Genomic DNA, 14,822 nt, shown 5'->3' on the forward strand with positions numbered 1-14,822 from the left:
TACAGCTTCCTTCTCAATGTGAAGTGTGAGCTGAGCTCCAGCACCAGGACTCAGGGAGGGGCTGGGCAGGCCCAGCTTGAAACACATTTGCATGCACAGCCCCTCCTGTGGCCCAGGGTGGGGAGAAAAGGAGGCCTGGGGCAGCCCAGCCCCATGTGGGGCCCAGGGGTCTGTGAGCACCATGGCCTGGACTCCTCTGCTCCTCCTGCTCCTCTTTCAATGCACAGGTGGGGGCAGGCCTCAGACACCCAGGTGTTCCTAATCTGAATCAATTTCTTGTACTTCTACTACACCAGCAGCTGCACCTTGTTTGTCCAGTTCATTCTGATGTGTCTGTGTCTGCAGGTTCCCTCTGCCAGCCTGTGCTGACTCAGCCGCCCGTCCTCTCTGCTTCTCCTGGAGCCAGACTCACCTGCACCCTGAGCAGTGGATTCAGTGTTGGCAGCTATGCCATACACTGGTACCAGCAGAAGCCAGGGAGCCCTCTCCGGTACCTCCTGTACTACTACTCAGACTCAGATAAACACCAGGGCCCCGGGGTCCCCAGCCGCTTCTCTGGAGCCAAAGACGCCTCCGCCAATGCAGGCCTCCTGCTCGTCTCTGGGCCGCAGCCTGAGGACGAGGCCGACAACTACTGTCAGATCAAGCACAGCGGTGCTTCTCTGTGACCCACACAGATGGGGAAGTGGGACAGAAACCTCAGCCTGCTCAGGGACCAAGTCCTCGACCCTCTCCAGTTTCAAATTACCTCAACACACTCATTGTACTTAGAGGAGCTTCCATGCCCCAGTGTCTGTCCTGCCAATTTTCTGTTCAGTGTGTCTGAACTCTCAGGAAACACAGAAACAACAGTGCTATGATGATACAGAAATCTTGCCTCGTTCAGTGTTTAAAAATTCTGAATAAAATGATCTGGGCTTTTTGTTTGTTTTGTGTTTACTTTTTTACTCTTCTTTTAAATAGGCCTCTGCCTTTCTGAGCTTCTTGGTCGAGCCCAGGACCACGGCAGGTGGAGCGTCCCCACATCATGGGCGCTGCTGCCCAGCGCTCAGAGCAGAGCCCCACCTCCCCCCCAGCTCAGTGCTCAGAGCTGCCTGTACATTGTCCCAGGGTGAGTCATGAGGCAGGAGGTGTGGGGTGAGACCCCTGACAGGGAGGAACCCCAGCCCAGAGCTAATCACCCTCCCCGCAGGCACCTGACCTTCAGTGTGAAGTCAGGAAGGGGCTAGACCTGGGGACAGGGGTGAGCCCCTGGGCTGAGGCTACAAATACTATGGGCGATGGTCAGGCCCTCACCCTCTCCTGTAGTCTTCGGGACTCACTCCCTCTCGCGTGAGGGTTTGGAGGAAAGTGAGTGTGTTCTTGCTGGTCTTTCCATCCCCAAGAGTCTTGTCTCCAGGAGGAGAGTTCCCAGAGACCAGACCCTCTAAGCAAAACCTCATCTTCCTGTTCCTGATCATCCCACTCACTGGCTCGCTGCTCCTGCCACTCTCAACCAATCTCTTTAGCATGATAATGAAAGTACTAATTTTGCTGCAAATAATCTGTTCATGCATCCTTGAGTATGGGCATATTAAATGTGCTAATTTAACTATTTTCTCCATTTAATTTAACTGGTGTCACACAGAAGTTGTAGTGAACCTCAGAGCAAGGGCTGCTGCCTATTTTAGGAAGCACCAGTATATGTCTCAGCCCCATAATCCCCTTTTCCTAAGCCCTCTCAGGACAGCGCCTCCACAGCAGCAACATTCCCCCAGGATGGAAATTTCTTCCTCACACAGAGGGAAATACTGGTGGACCACAGGCCTGGTTGTGGGTCAGGGGCAGGAGGAAGGCGGCTGTGTGCTCAAACACCCCCCCAACCCCCCCACAGTGCTTCCTGAGATCTGAAGGCCCGCGGCTGTGGGTCCTGTGCCTCGGGGAAAAAAGTAAGAAAATGGACAGATTTTTCTTGTTCCTGAAAATATGAACTTCTGATTCTGGTAACAGAGGTGCTGTCCTCTCACATGTGTCCTCACTACCTACAACACATCCTGCTCCAAGGTTAGTGTCTTCAAGACTCTCGTCCTTTACTCCAGCACCCAGGACAAGGGAGGGCCTTGGAGCTAGTCAGCTTCCAGGGAGGATTTCATGGCGCAAACAGCTCAGGGTGTGCAGAGAGCAGAGTGGGTCAGGGGCCCCTCAGCCTCGTCAGGTCACACAGACACACACACACACACACACACACACACACACACCCCATTCTCTTCTTTCTCAGCATACATTGTCATGGGCAGAGGAGTCTGGGAGTTGCCTCTGTGCCTCCAGAAATCAGGGCTCCTCCTCTGCCCGCAGAGAGGTCCTCAGTGTCAGGATGTTCAGGAAGCTGACTTTCCCTCTGCAGGAGATCCCAGCCACATGGATGACACTTGTGCTGTATCAGGACCAGACAGAAAATATCCTGAGCAACAGTTCTGACCTACTGCCAGGTGCCCAGAGACCCAGGAGTGGGGTGTGTAAGGTGTGCAACTCTGACGCTGGAGTCACATGGGCCTTCACACGAGGGGACACAGGGGTGCCTTTCATGAGACAGAAGACAAAATAAACCAATGACCAGCAACTTTAACAACGTGAAGCATTTTTCGATCCTAAAGAGGGAGAGTACAGGGATGGCCGCAGAGTCTGGGGCAGAGACCCAGAAACTGGGGAAGCCTGGAGGCCGCTCGAGCTCAAGCAGCAACCAGGTGATGAGGCTGCAGGTCAAGGTGGACGCTGGGGAAGGGATAAGGAGCCATAGAGCCAAGACCCAGCTCTCACTCAGCAGACACGCTCTGGTGCATCAGTGGCGTTACGAAGGAGAAAAGTGCTACACTCCACCCTGAACCCCAAATTCCTTCTTATGGCTTCTGTGTGGATCTGCAGGCCCTGTCTCTCCCTGAACAGAGAACTCAGAGCACCAGACCCCAGGAGCAGAGGGAGAGGGGCTGGGGAGGGACTTCAAGGAGCCTCCTTCCATCAGGGATGCCCCATGGCCATGAGAGGGCACTGTGTGCAGAGACCTGGGAAAGCTCAGCCCTGAAATGTCACCCCAGCCCTGACATGGACCCCATGTGTGGGTCCCACCACACGTCTCCGATGTGGACCAACCAGAAGCTGTGTGTTGGCACATGCTGTGTCGTGGGGGGAGAACATTTGCACACTGGTCCCGCCCCCCCCCCCCCAGGACCAGGAGGGCTAGTGAAAGCCTGGAGGCTGCTGTGTGCTGTGGGGTCTGGGACAGCCCAGCCCTGGGGTGACTGCACCATGACCTGGGCTCTTCTCATGCTCACACTCCTGCATGCTCACACTCCTGGCTACTGCACAGGAGTAGCCGGGGCAGGGTTTGGGTGGGGATGTTCCTGGGCTGGGTGGGAAAAGCCAAACTGCCCTTCCACGACCTGTCTTCTCTCCTGACCTTGGAATCCCATCAGTTTTCAAGGGCTACATGTCAGACTGCGGTGATTCAGGAAACTTCTTTGACCAGAAATCCTTCTTTGACCACCCTCCCCTGTGGCTGCAGGGCTGGGGCATCACCACCAGTAACTATGCCAGAGGGGTCTAAGCCATTTGCATGGACAGCCACCTTGTGGCAGAGAGGAGAAGACTAGGAGGCCTGGTGCAGCCAGCCCCACTGTGGAGAGCAGAGTGCTGTGAGCACCGTGTGCTGTGCACCCCTAGTCCTTTGCCCTTCTCTTACTGCCCAGATGACCGGATATGGGTCAAGAATAGGGCCCTGGGAAGATGCTCAGTGCTTGCAGGGCCTGGCGGTTCCTGTCTCCAAGGCCCAGGTGAGCCATATCAGACGAGCCATGGCCTCGTCTGGGTCCAGGGCAGAAGGGCTTGAGCCTGGTTCACAGGAGGAGAGCAGGTGGGATGCACAGAATGAAGGGCCCCTGTGTCATCCGGGAGGGGAGCAAAGGGAGAGATGAGGGTCCCTGTCCCAGCTGGGGCACATGGTCAGAGCTCTGGGCACATCTCCACCAAGGCCTGGAGCCCTCTCCTCTGCTCCCTCTTCACTCACAGCACAGGGGCTGGATTCGGGGTTCAGGTGAAGGTCCTAGGAGGATAATTGGATCTTTCTTCCTCCTTCGTGAGGAGCCTGCTAAGCAGCTGGGCTGAGTCTCCATCTTTACGAGTCTTTGTATCATTGAAATGAATCATATATGTGATGGCTCATTGATTTATTAATCTGTTATGGAAACCTTTTATAACGTGTGTATTAAACCATTTGCATCGATAATTAACATTATTTGTCTATTAATATTGCTTTTCTGTGTAAATTGCTCCTTAGGCATACTTACCACTGTTAGAACTGCTTTGAAAAGATGTTGATTTTTTATTTTATGGGAATAAAACCCATGAAATGAAGAAAACTGGACCAGTGTGAGCTCTGAGATTTTGTTGCGGTGTCCTGTGAAATTATCTGCATTTTATGCTATTGGGTGGAATTGTTCCTTAATAACATTCCCTATTCATTCAAATGAAATCAACATGGTTTTTAATTATGTTTCTCTTGAATCTGACTTCCTAGGAAAGAACATTTAACTTTTTTTTATTTTATTTTTATATTCCCCATACAATTGCAACCCCCTTATTTTGACCCCAATCTCTCTTTTTCCTGCCCCCACCCCCCATAGTGTGTCTCTGGTTCAGAGTTGTTTGTTGATTTTGATTTTTTCTTTCTTATAGTTATTCTTTTTCCTGGTCCCTTATTTAGGTTTTCTGGATTCCTGCTATGAGTGAGACCATCCAGTATTTTTCTTTTTCTTTCTGGCTTATTTCGCTGAGCATGATCCCTTCCAGCTCCATCCACGTTGCTGCAAATTGCATGTGTTTATCTTTTTTGAATGCTGAGTAATATTCCATGGTGTATATGTACCACATCTTCTTGATCCAGTCATCTATTTTTGGGCATTTGGGTTGTTTCCAAAGCTTAGCTATTGTAAATTGTGCTGTATAAACATAGGGGTGCAGGTGCTCTTTGGAATTGATGTTTCTGTGTCCTTTGGGTAAATACCTAGGAGTGATTGCTGGATCATATGGCAGCTCTATCTTTAGTAGGTCCAGAAATCTCCACACAGATCCCCATAGTGGTTGGACCAGTTTGCACTCCCACCAGCAGTGCAGGAGAGTTCCTTTTTCTCCACATCCTCACCAACATTGGTTTTTGCTAGTTTTTTTTTAATATGTGCCATTCTCACTGGTGTGAGATGGTATCTCATGGTAGTTTTGATTTGCATTTCCCTGATGACAAGTGATGTTGAACATTTTTCCATATGCCTGTTGGCCATTTGTATTTCCTCTTTCAAGAAGTTTCTTTTTAGCTCTTCTGCCCATTTTTTGACTGGATTATTTTCTTTGTTTTTGTTGAGTCTCTCCAGCTCTTTGTAGATTTTTGTGATCAGTCCTTTATCGTTAGTGTTGTGTGAAAAAATTTTCTCCCAGTTGGTGGGGTTTCTCTTTGTTTTGGTTACTGTCTGTTCTGCTGTGCAAAAGCTCTCTAATTTAATGTAGTCCCAGCTGTTTATCTTTGCCTTCACTACCACTGCTTTGGGCGATGTGTCTGTAAAGATGTCTTTGAGGTGCATGTCATGTAGTGTTTCACCTATATTTTATGGTTTCAGGTCTTATGTCTAGTTCTTTCATCCATTTTGAGTTGGTTTTTGTGCATGGTGTGAGGTAGTAGTCAAGCTTCATTATTTTGCATGTAGCCACCCAGTTTTCCCAGCACCATTTATTGAACAAACTTTCTTTCCTTTCTTCTACTGGCTGTAGGGGTTTTATTGTTGTTCTTGTTCTAGATCTTTGAGATGTGAAGTTAGGTTGTTTCTTTGAGTTCTTTCTTGTTTGTTGATATGAGCCAGTATTGCTTTATATTTTCCTCTATATTTTCCTGCTTTTGCTGCATCCCACACATTCTGGAAAGTGGTGTCCTCCTTGTCATTCAACTCAAAGTATTTTTTAATTTCTTCTTTGACCTCCTCATTGGTCCAGTGGTCTTCCAGTAGTGTGGATTTCAATCTCCATGAAATGGGAAGGTTCCTTGTTTTCTTTTCATGATTTTTTTCTAGCTTAATGCCTTTATGATCGGAGAAGATAGTTGAAATGATTGTGATTTTTGTATCTGTTGATGTTTTGTCTTGTGGCCCAGTATGTGATAGATTCTGGAGAACAATCTGTGTGCATTTGAAAAAAACGTGTACTCGGATTTTTGGGGTGCAGTGTCCTATAGATATCTGTTATGTCCATGAGTTCTATGTCTTTTTAGGGCTCTAGTGTCTTTGTTTATTTTTTGTCTGATTGATCTGTCCATCGGTGAGAGTGGGGTGTTGAAGTCTCCCACTCTATATGTATTTTCTTTAATATCTGTTTTCAGAGCTGATAATAATTATCTAATATATTTTGGTACCCTTCATTTGGTGAGTATATTTTGAAGTGTTATATCTTCCTGATGTATTGTCCCCTTGATCATAATGTAGTGTCTGTCTATGTCTCTTTTTACCTTTTTTAATTTGAAGTCTATTTCATCTGATATAAGTATGGCTGTTCCTGCCTTCTTTTTTGGTCCATTTGCTTGTAGGACTGTTTCCCAACCTTTTCCTTCCAGTTTGTTTTATCTTTTGTGGTTAAATATGTTTCCTGGAGAAAGCAGAAGGTTGGATTTTGTTTTTTAATCCAGCCTGCTACTCTGTGTCTTTCTATTGATGAGTTTAATCCATTTACATTTAGAATTAATATTGATATGTTGGCATATGTGTTTGCCATTTTTTTTTATCTTTTTTTGTGATTTTATTCCTTGCTTTATTCTGTTCTTCTTGTTCATTCCTCTATTGGTTTTGACTTTAGGACTTCTTGTAGATTTTTTTGGAGTGGGGATTTAGTTGTAATGAATTTCTGGAGTTTCTGTTTTTCTGAGAAAGTCCATAGTTTTTCTTCATAGAGGAAGGAGAGCTTTGCAGGGTAAATAATTCTTGGCTGGCATTTGCTGTCTTGAAGTTTGCTGAATATGTTACTCCATTCTCTTCTTGCCTGCAATGTTTCTTCAGAGAAGTCAGAAGTTAACCTGATTGGTTTTCCTTTGTAAGTTATCTGTTTCTTCCCCCTTGCCAGTTTCATTATTTTTTCCTGGTCTTGGGCTCTTGCAAGCTATGCTACTAGGTGTCTTGCTATAGTTTTCTTTTCATTATGGTAATTGGGGGTTCTTCTGGCTTCTTGTATGTCTATATTTATGTCCTTTTTCATGCTTGGGAAGTTTTCTTCAATTATCTCCTTGAATAATTTCTCAGTTCCTTTGTCTCTCTCCTCACCTTCTGGAATGCCTATAACTCTTACATTTCCTCTCTTCATGGAGTCTGATAATTGTCTAAGAGTCTCCTCATACTGCTTCATTTGGACTTCTCTCTCCTTTTCTCTTTTGGCTCTTTGTATTTCTGTATCTTCAATAGTACTAATCTGTTCTTCCATTTCATCGATTCTGTTTTCATTGCTTTTCCCAGAGTTCTTTATCTCCTCTAGTAATCTTTTTATCTCCTGCATTTCTTTTTTTCCTTTCTTAAGGTCTCAATTTAATTCTTCAGTTCAGTGATTATTTGTCTCAAATCATTTTTTTCTTTTTTGTTTTCTTTCTGCTTTTTAATCAGGATGATTATTAATTCTCTATCTGATAGGCTGAGAAGTTCTTCCTTGTCATTCTTGAGCTCTGGTGATTGTAATTCTTTTTGTGGTGTGTCCTCCTGCGGGCTTGCTTGGTTCTTTATATTTTTTCTTCTCCCTGTTGTTTGCTTTCTAATTAGCTCTATGCGTTGGGGCGTTGTGTCACTGGTGTTGGCGGGCATCTCTTTGGAGTGCTGCTTTAGGGGTGTCAGAAACTGTTTACCAGACTGAGACCAGCACTGGTAGGCCAAACCTCCACCAGGGTGTTGATGCTGTGTTGCTGGCCTCTGTCCCTTACAGTTCCCTCCCTCTGTATTTACTCAGTTCCAACAGGGAATCAGCTAGTTGGTGATTTAGTTCTGGTCACGAGGTGGCGCCAGAGACCCTCACTTGCTGACCTGTGCTTTTTCCCAGTGGTTCTCTGAGTAGGGGGGAGGGGGTAAAGGGAGCACCTCAACACAGGGGCTCTTATTCAAGTTGTGTGCTGTGTTTGCCCGTGTTCATCTAGTGTTGTGCCCACAGCTGTGTGGATCCCATGCCCTGAATACGCAATCTAGGTCTCAGTTCCAGGGCTATCAGATCCAAAGTGCTGGCTGTCACCCTGTGCAGTGCCTGCTGCTATGGCGCGTCCCACACCCTGGATCCTGTGCCTAGCTCTCAGTTCCAGGATGGGGTCTTGCTCCAAGTCTTATTTCTCCCCCGTTTGCATGGCCCACCCTCTCTCAGCGCCTGAGGGTGTTTTTGGGATCCTTGGTTTCCAACTATAGGGTGTTGGTGATTTTTTTTCTGGTCGCTAGGTGGCACCAGAGATCTTTCCTAGTGTCCTTTGGGAACTGCTTTTTTACCTTGTGGGTCCCGGGGAACAGAGTGGGTGTGGTGTGGAGAGCCTCAGCGGCATGGGGGTGCTGTGTCTGCCCTGTGCCCCACCGTCGTGGGGATCCCACACCCCGCATTTCATGCCCTGGGTCTCAGTTCCAAAGCCCTCAGGTCCAGGACGCGGGCTGTAGCCCAGTGAAGTGTCCGCAGAAATGGCGCCTTTTGCACCCCGCTCCTGTGTCTGGGTGCCTGGTTTCTGATTACTCAGTGAGGGAGATTCACCTCAATGAGGGCTCCCGCGCATCTCCCCACTAGCCTAGGTCCCAGGCGCAGGGACCTGGGCATCCGCGATCCGTGTATACTTTTCAAGTGTGCCACTTTTCTGCACAAGCTTACCGGCTGGCCTTGGGCTATTTGTAGGTCTCCTGGGAGTCTTTGTTTTTCTCTAATGGCGCCCAGAGCTGTTTGTTTGCTCACCTCCATGGTGATTCCTGCATGAACATTTAACTCTTTATTAGAGAGTATCCTTACCTTTTGTTGTCATTATTACCACACATGACCAGTAAGGGGTGATGCAAGACATTTTATTGTGCTACAAAATAAGAAATTAAAAGTCAAATAAATTTATGTAGCAGTGGTTGGAAATTCCTATTTTAACACACACTGCATGGAAAAATAGCCATTTCCCCATACCTAACACATATATTAATGAGGTAATATCATCTTTATATTATATTATTTTCTAGGGACAAAAACTTCAGGGTGTTATTCATGACACATTATATCCCACAGATGAAAACTCCATGTGAGAGTGAGAAGTTAGCATAACCATGTGCAACACTAGGGGCCACACGGTTTGCATGAGTCAGGGCATGATGTGTGAGTGGAGCTCCCGTTGTGTGAGCTGCAGAAACAAATTGCTCTCTCAGGGCTATGGGCCCTGGTGATTGTGTACCCCAACACCGGCCAGGGGTGCTGTGGGACTGCCCTGTGGACCCTACATAGCTGATCATTGAGGACTATTCCCTCAGAGGAGCCTAGGCCTGGAACTGGGCCTGGGATCCCTGATTGGAACACAGAGCTGTGTCTTCCCTGGCCTGACACAGTCCCCTGAGCAGTGACATTGTTGGTGGTAGCAGGTGCTTCATCCCAGAGCTCTCCCAAGGGATAAAGAAAACCTCCCTCCTCCTGAGTGTAGGGTGTGAGCTGAGCCCCAGCACCAGGACTCAGGGAGGGGCTGGAACCCATTTGCATGCACAGCCCTTCCTGGCAGAGGGTGGGGAAGAAATGGAGTCCTGGGGCCGCCCAGCCCCATGTGGAGCTCAGAGGTGTGAGCGCAATGGCCTGGAAACCTCTGCTCATTAGTGCTCCTCTCTCACTGCACAGGTGAGGATCCAGGGGGCCCAACTATTCCTCTTGTCTCTATACCCTGGCATCACCCTCTCTGTAACTCTCCCCATTCCAGGATCCTGGGCCCAGTCTGAGCTGCCTCAGCCGTCCTCAGTGTCTGGGGCGCTGGACCAGAGCATCGTCATCCCCTGTGTTGGAAGCAGCTCCAACATTGGGGGTTATAATGTGCAATGGTACCAACAGCTCCCAGGAACAACCCCCAAACTCCTGATATATGACAGTAACAAGTGACCCTCAGGGGTCCCGGGTCGATTCTCAGGCTCCAAGTCTGGCACCTCGGGCTCGCTGGCCATCACTGGGCTCCAGATTGAGGACGAGTCTGAGTACCACTGCCAGTCACAAAGCAGCACGTGGGGTGTTGCACTGTGCTCCAGGCCTGTGGGGAAGTGAGGCAGGAACCCCTCAGATGGGGCTTAATCTGCACACCTTCTAACAACACAGCTGTTCCCAATTTGTTTGGTCAAAAGTGGCGGGACCTCTGTTTGTCAGCAGGTGCTTACTCCAGGGCTCTCCCAAGGGGTGAAGCAAATCCACCTCCTGCTCAGTGTGGCGTGTTAGCTGAACTGCAGCACCAGGGCTCAGGGAGTTGCTGAGCACAGATCCTTGATGTGAAACAGGCACCCTGGGGATAGTTCCACGAGGGGTGGGCTGGTCACCTAGGGCCACCATAACAACCACAGGATGGGAGGGTTAATCAAGAGTGATTCATTTGTTCCCACTGCTGGAGTCTGGAAGCCCAAAATCAGGAGTCGGCAGGTTTGGATTCTCCTGGAATCTCTCTGCTGGGTTTTAATGGCTGTGTCTCACGGTGACCCCACATGGGCTTTTCTGTGGGCCTCACCCCTGGTGCTCCTTCTCTTCTTATAAAGTCACCTGCTCTTCTCAATGAGGACATCATCCTCATGACTGTCTTTATCTGAATCATCTTCTTTGATGCCTCGTCGCAAATACTGTCACACTGAGGTTTAGGTTTCCACACAGGACACTGGGGGATACAGTCATTGATATCAAGGGGTTGGGCAGCACCAGGGGCACAGCGTCCACCAGCAACTTGGGGGAGCTGGCTCCCGGATGGAGTGCATCCACACCCTTACTGAACACCCAGTAGGTCCCAGACTTCAACAGCATAATCCATTAAAAAATAATTTGGACATCACCAATAAAGAATTCATTCTTCTGTCTCCCTAGTGTGAATTAGTAAAATTATCTAAAAATTAAATTAAGCTTAAACTACCTAAAAATAGAGGGTGAATATGCAAATTAATTTATAGGAGAGGAGTTGGAGTGCACTGCTTCAATACATGTGATTTTTGGAATACTGAAATGTATCCAAATTCTAATTTGTGTACCAATGCAAGCATATGATGCTTGCAGTATCTTCTCTAGTCATAAAATTTAAGCAGTCATTTATGTCCATGGTGCATCTTTTTACACCAGGTCGCCACTGAGCGTGGGGGCGCCTCAGTGACCCTGTGCAGCACGGTGGTTCTCACAGCCTGCGAGTCAGTCCCAGGAGTGTGACCTACGCTGTGACCTGGTGATGCAGACAGCAGCTGGGCTCCCAGGGCTTTGGGTCCTGGTGAGTGTGTGTCCTGTGACCAGCAGAGGGCGCTGTGGGACTCAAGGAGGCTATTTGGTATTGAAATTGGTGGTGTTATCAGTTTGGTTTCTATGGAAACATACTTCCTAGGAAAGTGCGTTGCATCTCTTCTTCTTAGAGTATCTCTTAGATTCTGTTTTCATTAACTCTACACATAAGCATTAATGCTGAACGGGAATTTTTTTTTTGTTTACTACAAAATAATATATTGAAAAGGCAGATAAATTTATGTAACACTGTTCAGAAATTTTTATTTTAACACACAAAACTTTTAAAAAATTACAATTTATGCATAGGTAAAGAATATATTGATGAAATTATGCCATCTTTTCACTCTCTTATTTTCTGGGGATAAAAACCTTCAGTTATCATTTATGACATTGAGACTTTTTACCTCCCACAGATCAAAACTCCATGTGAGGGCCTCCCCGGTGGCGCAGCGGTTGAGCGCTGGGTTGCGAAGCTGCCCGCAGCCTCTGCAGTGCCGGTTCGATCCCCAGCTGCTCCCCGGTCACCGGAGGAGGGTCCCACATGGCTCGCAGACCTCTCCTGCCGCCCGCTGCTCCCCTCAGCAGTGTACTTCGGTCCTTCTGCCTGCTCTGCTCCCCGCTCTGGCTCTGGTGAATTCTCTCACCCTCCTGCAGTTCTGACTGTACCCAGTGCTTGTATAAACAAAACAAACAAACAAACAACAAATAAAACATGCCTCTATTTAAAAAAAAAAAAAGTGAAAAAAAAAAAAAACCTAAAAAAAAACCAAACTCCATGTGAGAGAGAGAAATCAGCATAACCATGTGCAGCACTCTGGGGCCACACTGTGTAGAGTTAGGGCATGGGTGTGAGTAGAGCAGGCAATCTCTGAGGTGCAGAAATTGTGCTCTCAGGTTTGGGCCCCGGTGAGTGGGCATCCTGTGACCAGCAGGGGGCACTGTGGGACCATCCACCTCTGAAAAGTGAGGACTATTCCCTCAGAAGAGCCTGGGACTGGGATGGGGCTGTGCTGTGGTTTCCTGATGGGGCCACAGCAGCTGGGTCCTCTCTGGCCTGACAGAGTTCCCTGAGCAGGGACCTTTGTTGGTGTCAGCGGGTGCTTCCTCCCAGGGTTCTCCCAAGGGGTGAAGCAAACCCCCCTCCTAGTGTGGTGTGTGTGCAGGGAGGGTGTTGGCATGGCTTCAACACCCATGAGTGTGTCTTGGTAATTTCCCTCTCCAGCCTGTGCTGACTCAGCCGCCCTCACTCTGTTCTCCGGGAGCATAAGCCAGACTCACCTGATCCTTAGACGTGACATCGGGTTGGCAGCAGATGTCTATACTGCACTAGCAGGAGGCAGAGGGACCTCCTTTCCCCTGTCTACACTCACTAGGCTCTGAGGATCTGTCCCTTCTCTGATGCCTCGGCCAATGCCAGGCTCTGCTCATCTCTGGGCTCCAGCCCCAGGACGAGGCTGACTGTTCCTGAAGCACATGGCAGGATAGCAACGTGCCTCCCCAGCGCCTCAGCCCCAGGGGAAACTGAGTCAAAAGTCTCCTTTTACCTATGCCTGGGCTCCCACCCTCACTGGCTCAGGTGTGACTTCTGTTGTCAGATCTTCTACCAACCTGATTTCCCTGGATCCAGTGGAGGTGTCAGTGGCATATCCTTTCCCTCTGTAAGTCTTACTTGCTAATCTATTCTCATGCTGTTCATGTTCTCAAAGGCAAAGCTTGCTCCTTCAGACATAAAAATTCCTCTGTGGAGATGTCAGAGGAGCCCAAGGTGGCGATTTCAGATCAGACTAAGAGAGTAACTCCCAGATGCTTCTGGCTAAGTCCTTCAATCTGGGCCTCAGATGACAAAACCAGCAGCAGTAATCACTTGAGTAAACATGAGATGCACGAAAGGCTTCTACCTGAAAAAAATACAAAAGATGGCAAAAGGAACTATGATGAGAAAACACTAATTTCTTAAGAAAAATCAGAAAATAGAATTCAGAAACCTGTGGCAAGGTGTATCCATCATGACAAATGGTTTGCAACTAGGAGCAAGATTGTTCCCTGTAAAAAATCATCCATAATCCACATAAAAAAGAGGCTGAAGCAGGGAAAACAATCACATGATCTTATCAATCAAGATGGAAAGGACATTTATAAGAGTCAACCCCAATCATGAGAATAACTCAGAGAAGGAGGCAGGCAGGATGTTAAAGGATGTTCCTTTAACATCCTTAGTTGTTAAAGGAAACTAGGGGGGCCCTGTAGATCAGGTCACACCTAAGGTGAAACCCTGAAGACGCTCCCCCTACAGCTGCACAAGGCGAGCATGTCCACGGTCACCACTGCCCTTCAACGTGGACTGGACAATCCAGCAGGACCACAGGCAATTTTTTTAAGATTATTTATTGATGCATACAAGACCTGGGGTACAGACCAGAGGTGTGGGGGGGTGAGAGGATTCACAAGAGACAGAGCGGGGAGCAGAACAGGTGGCTCTACTGGAATACACTGCTGAGGAGCAGCGGGCGAGACAGGACAGGTCTCCTGTGCCAGTGGGCCACCACCCTGGCCAGGTGGCGAACATGTGCTGCAGTGGCTGCGGATAGATTCATAGTGCTGCGACTTAATTCCTTGCACCCCAGGGAGGCCCAGACCATAGGCAATTAAAACCATGAAGCCCTCAAAGAACAAGATAGAATTGTTCCATCATTTCTCATGAGATGATGCAATGCATAAAATATGTAAAGGAAACTACAAATACATACATGAATTCCAGTGTCATAGGTAATGTCAAGGTTTTATGATGCATGAGCACTGAAAGACCAATTTGGTGTGTGTATACCATCAAAGAACAAGTGAGAACTGTTGGGATTTATATGGTTAAAAAGAGTCCCTGCTCCTTGTTCTGCAGAGAGAAAAGGAGATTGAAACAAATAAGGGAAACTGTAACTTGGAGTTACCATGGGAACCAGGTATTTAAACCCAGCAGAGAAGGAAACCAACTGATTGTTGTTGAAACTGGCCCATGAAGCATATCTGTGTCCATTAAAGGCTGATGGGAATTCTAAAGCAAAGCAGGGCCCGCTCTGACCTGACATCCCAGTGAAGGCAGGGGGCCTAAATGCTGGAAAACCATCAAGCAGAGTGTAAGAGGTGCCTCAAACACCCCTCTTTTTAGAGCGGTGCTCTCTCCTTGTGCCCCCTGCTCCCTTTATAGGGAATTCAATAAAGCTGCCTTTTCTAACCTCCACTCTGTCTCTGCAAATTCCTTCACTCCCACGACAAAAACTAAATTGAGTATTAGTTAAATCTGTCTAACCATAATATATAGGAGCTTATGTATCAGAGCAGGG

The 14,822-nt window shown here is 47.9% G+C and overlaps 1 pseudogene; it reads left to right on the forward strand.

Moving 5' to 3' along the window:
• Positions 1 to 9,826: 9,826 nt before the first annotated feature.
• LOC119243997 (immunoglobulin lambda variable 1-40-like) lies at positions 9,827 to 10,287 on the forward strand (annotated as a pseudogene).
• Positions 10,288 to 14,822: the final 4,535 nt, after the last annotated feature.

The sequence above is a fragment of the Talpa occidentalis genome, unplaced genomic scaffold (genome assembly GCF_014898055.3).
Source record: "Talpa occidentalis isolate TD23 unplaced genomic scaffold, MPIMG_talOcc4v2.1 talOcc4.14, whole genome shotgun sequence".
Taxonomy (NCBI): Eukaryota; Metazoa; Chordata; class Mammalia; order Eulipotyphla; family Talpidae; genus Talpa; species Talpa occidentalis.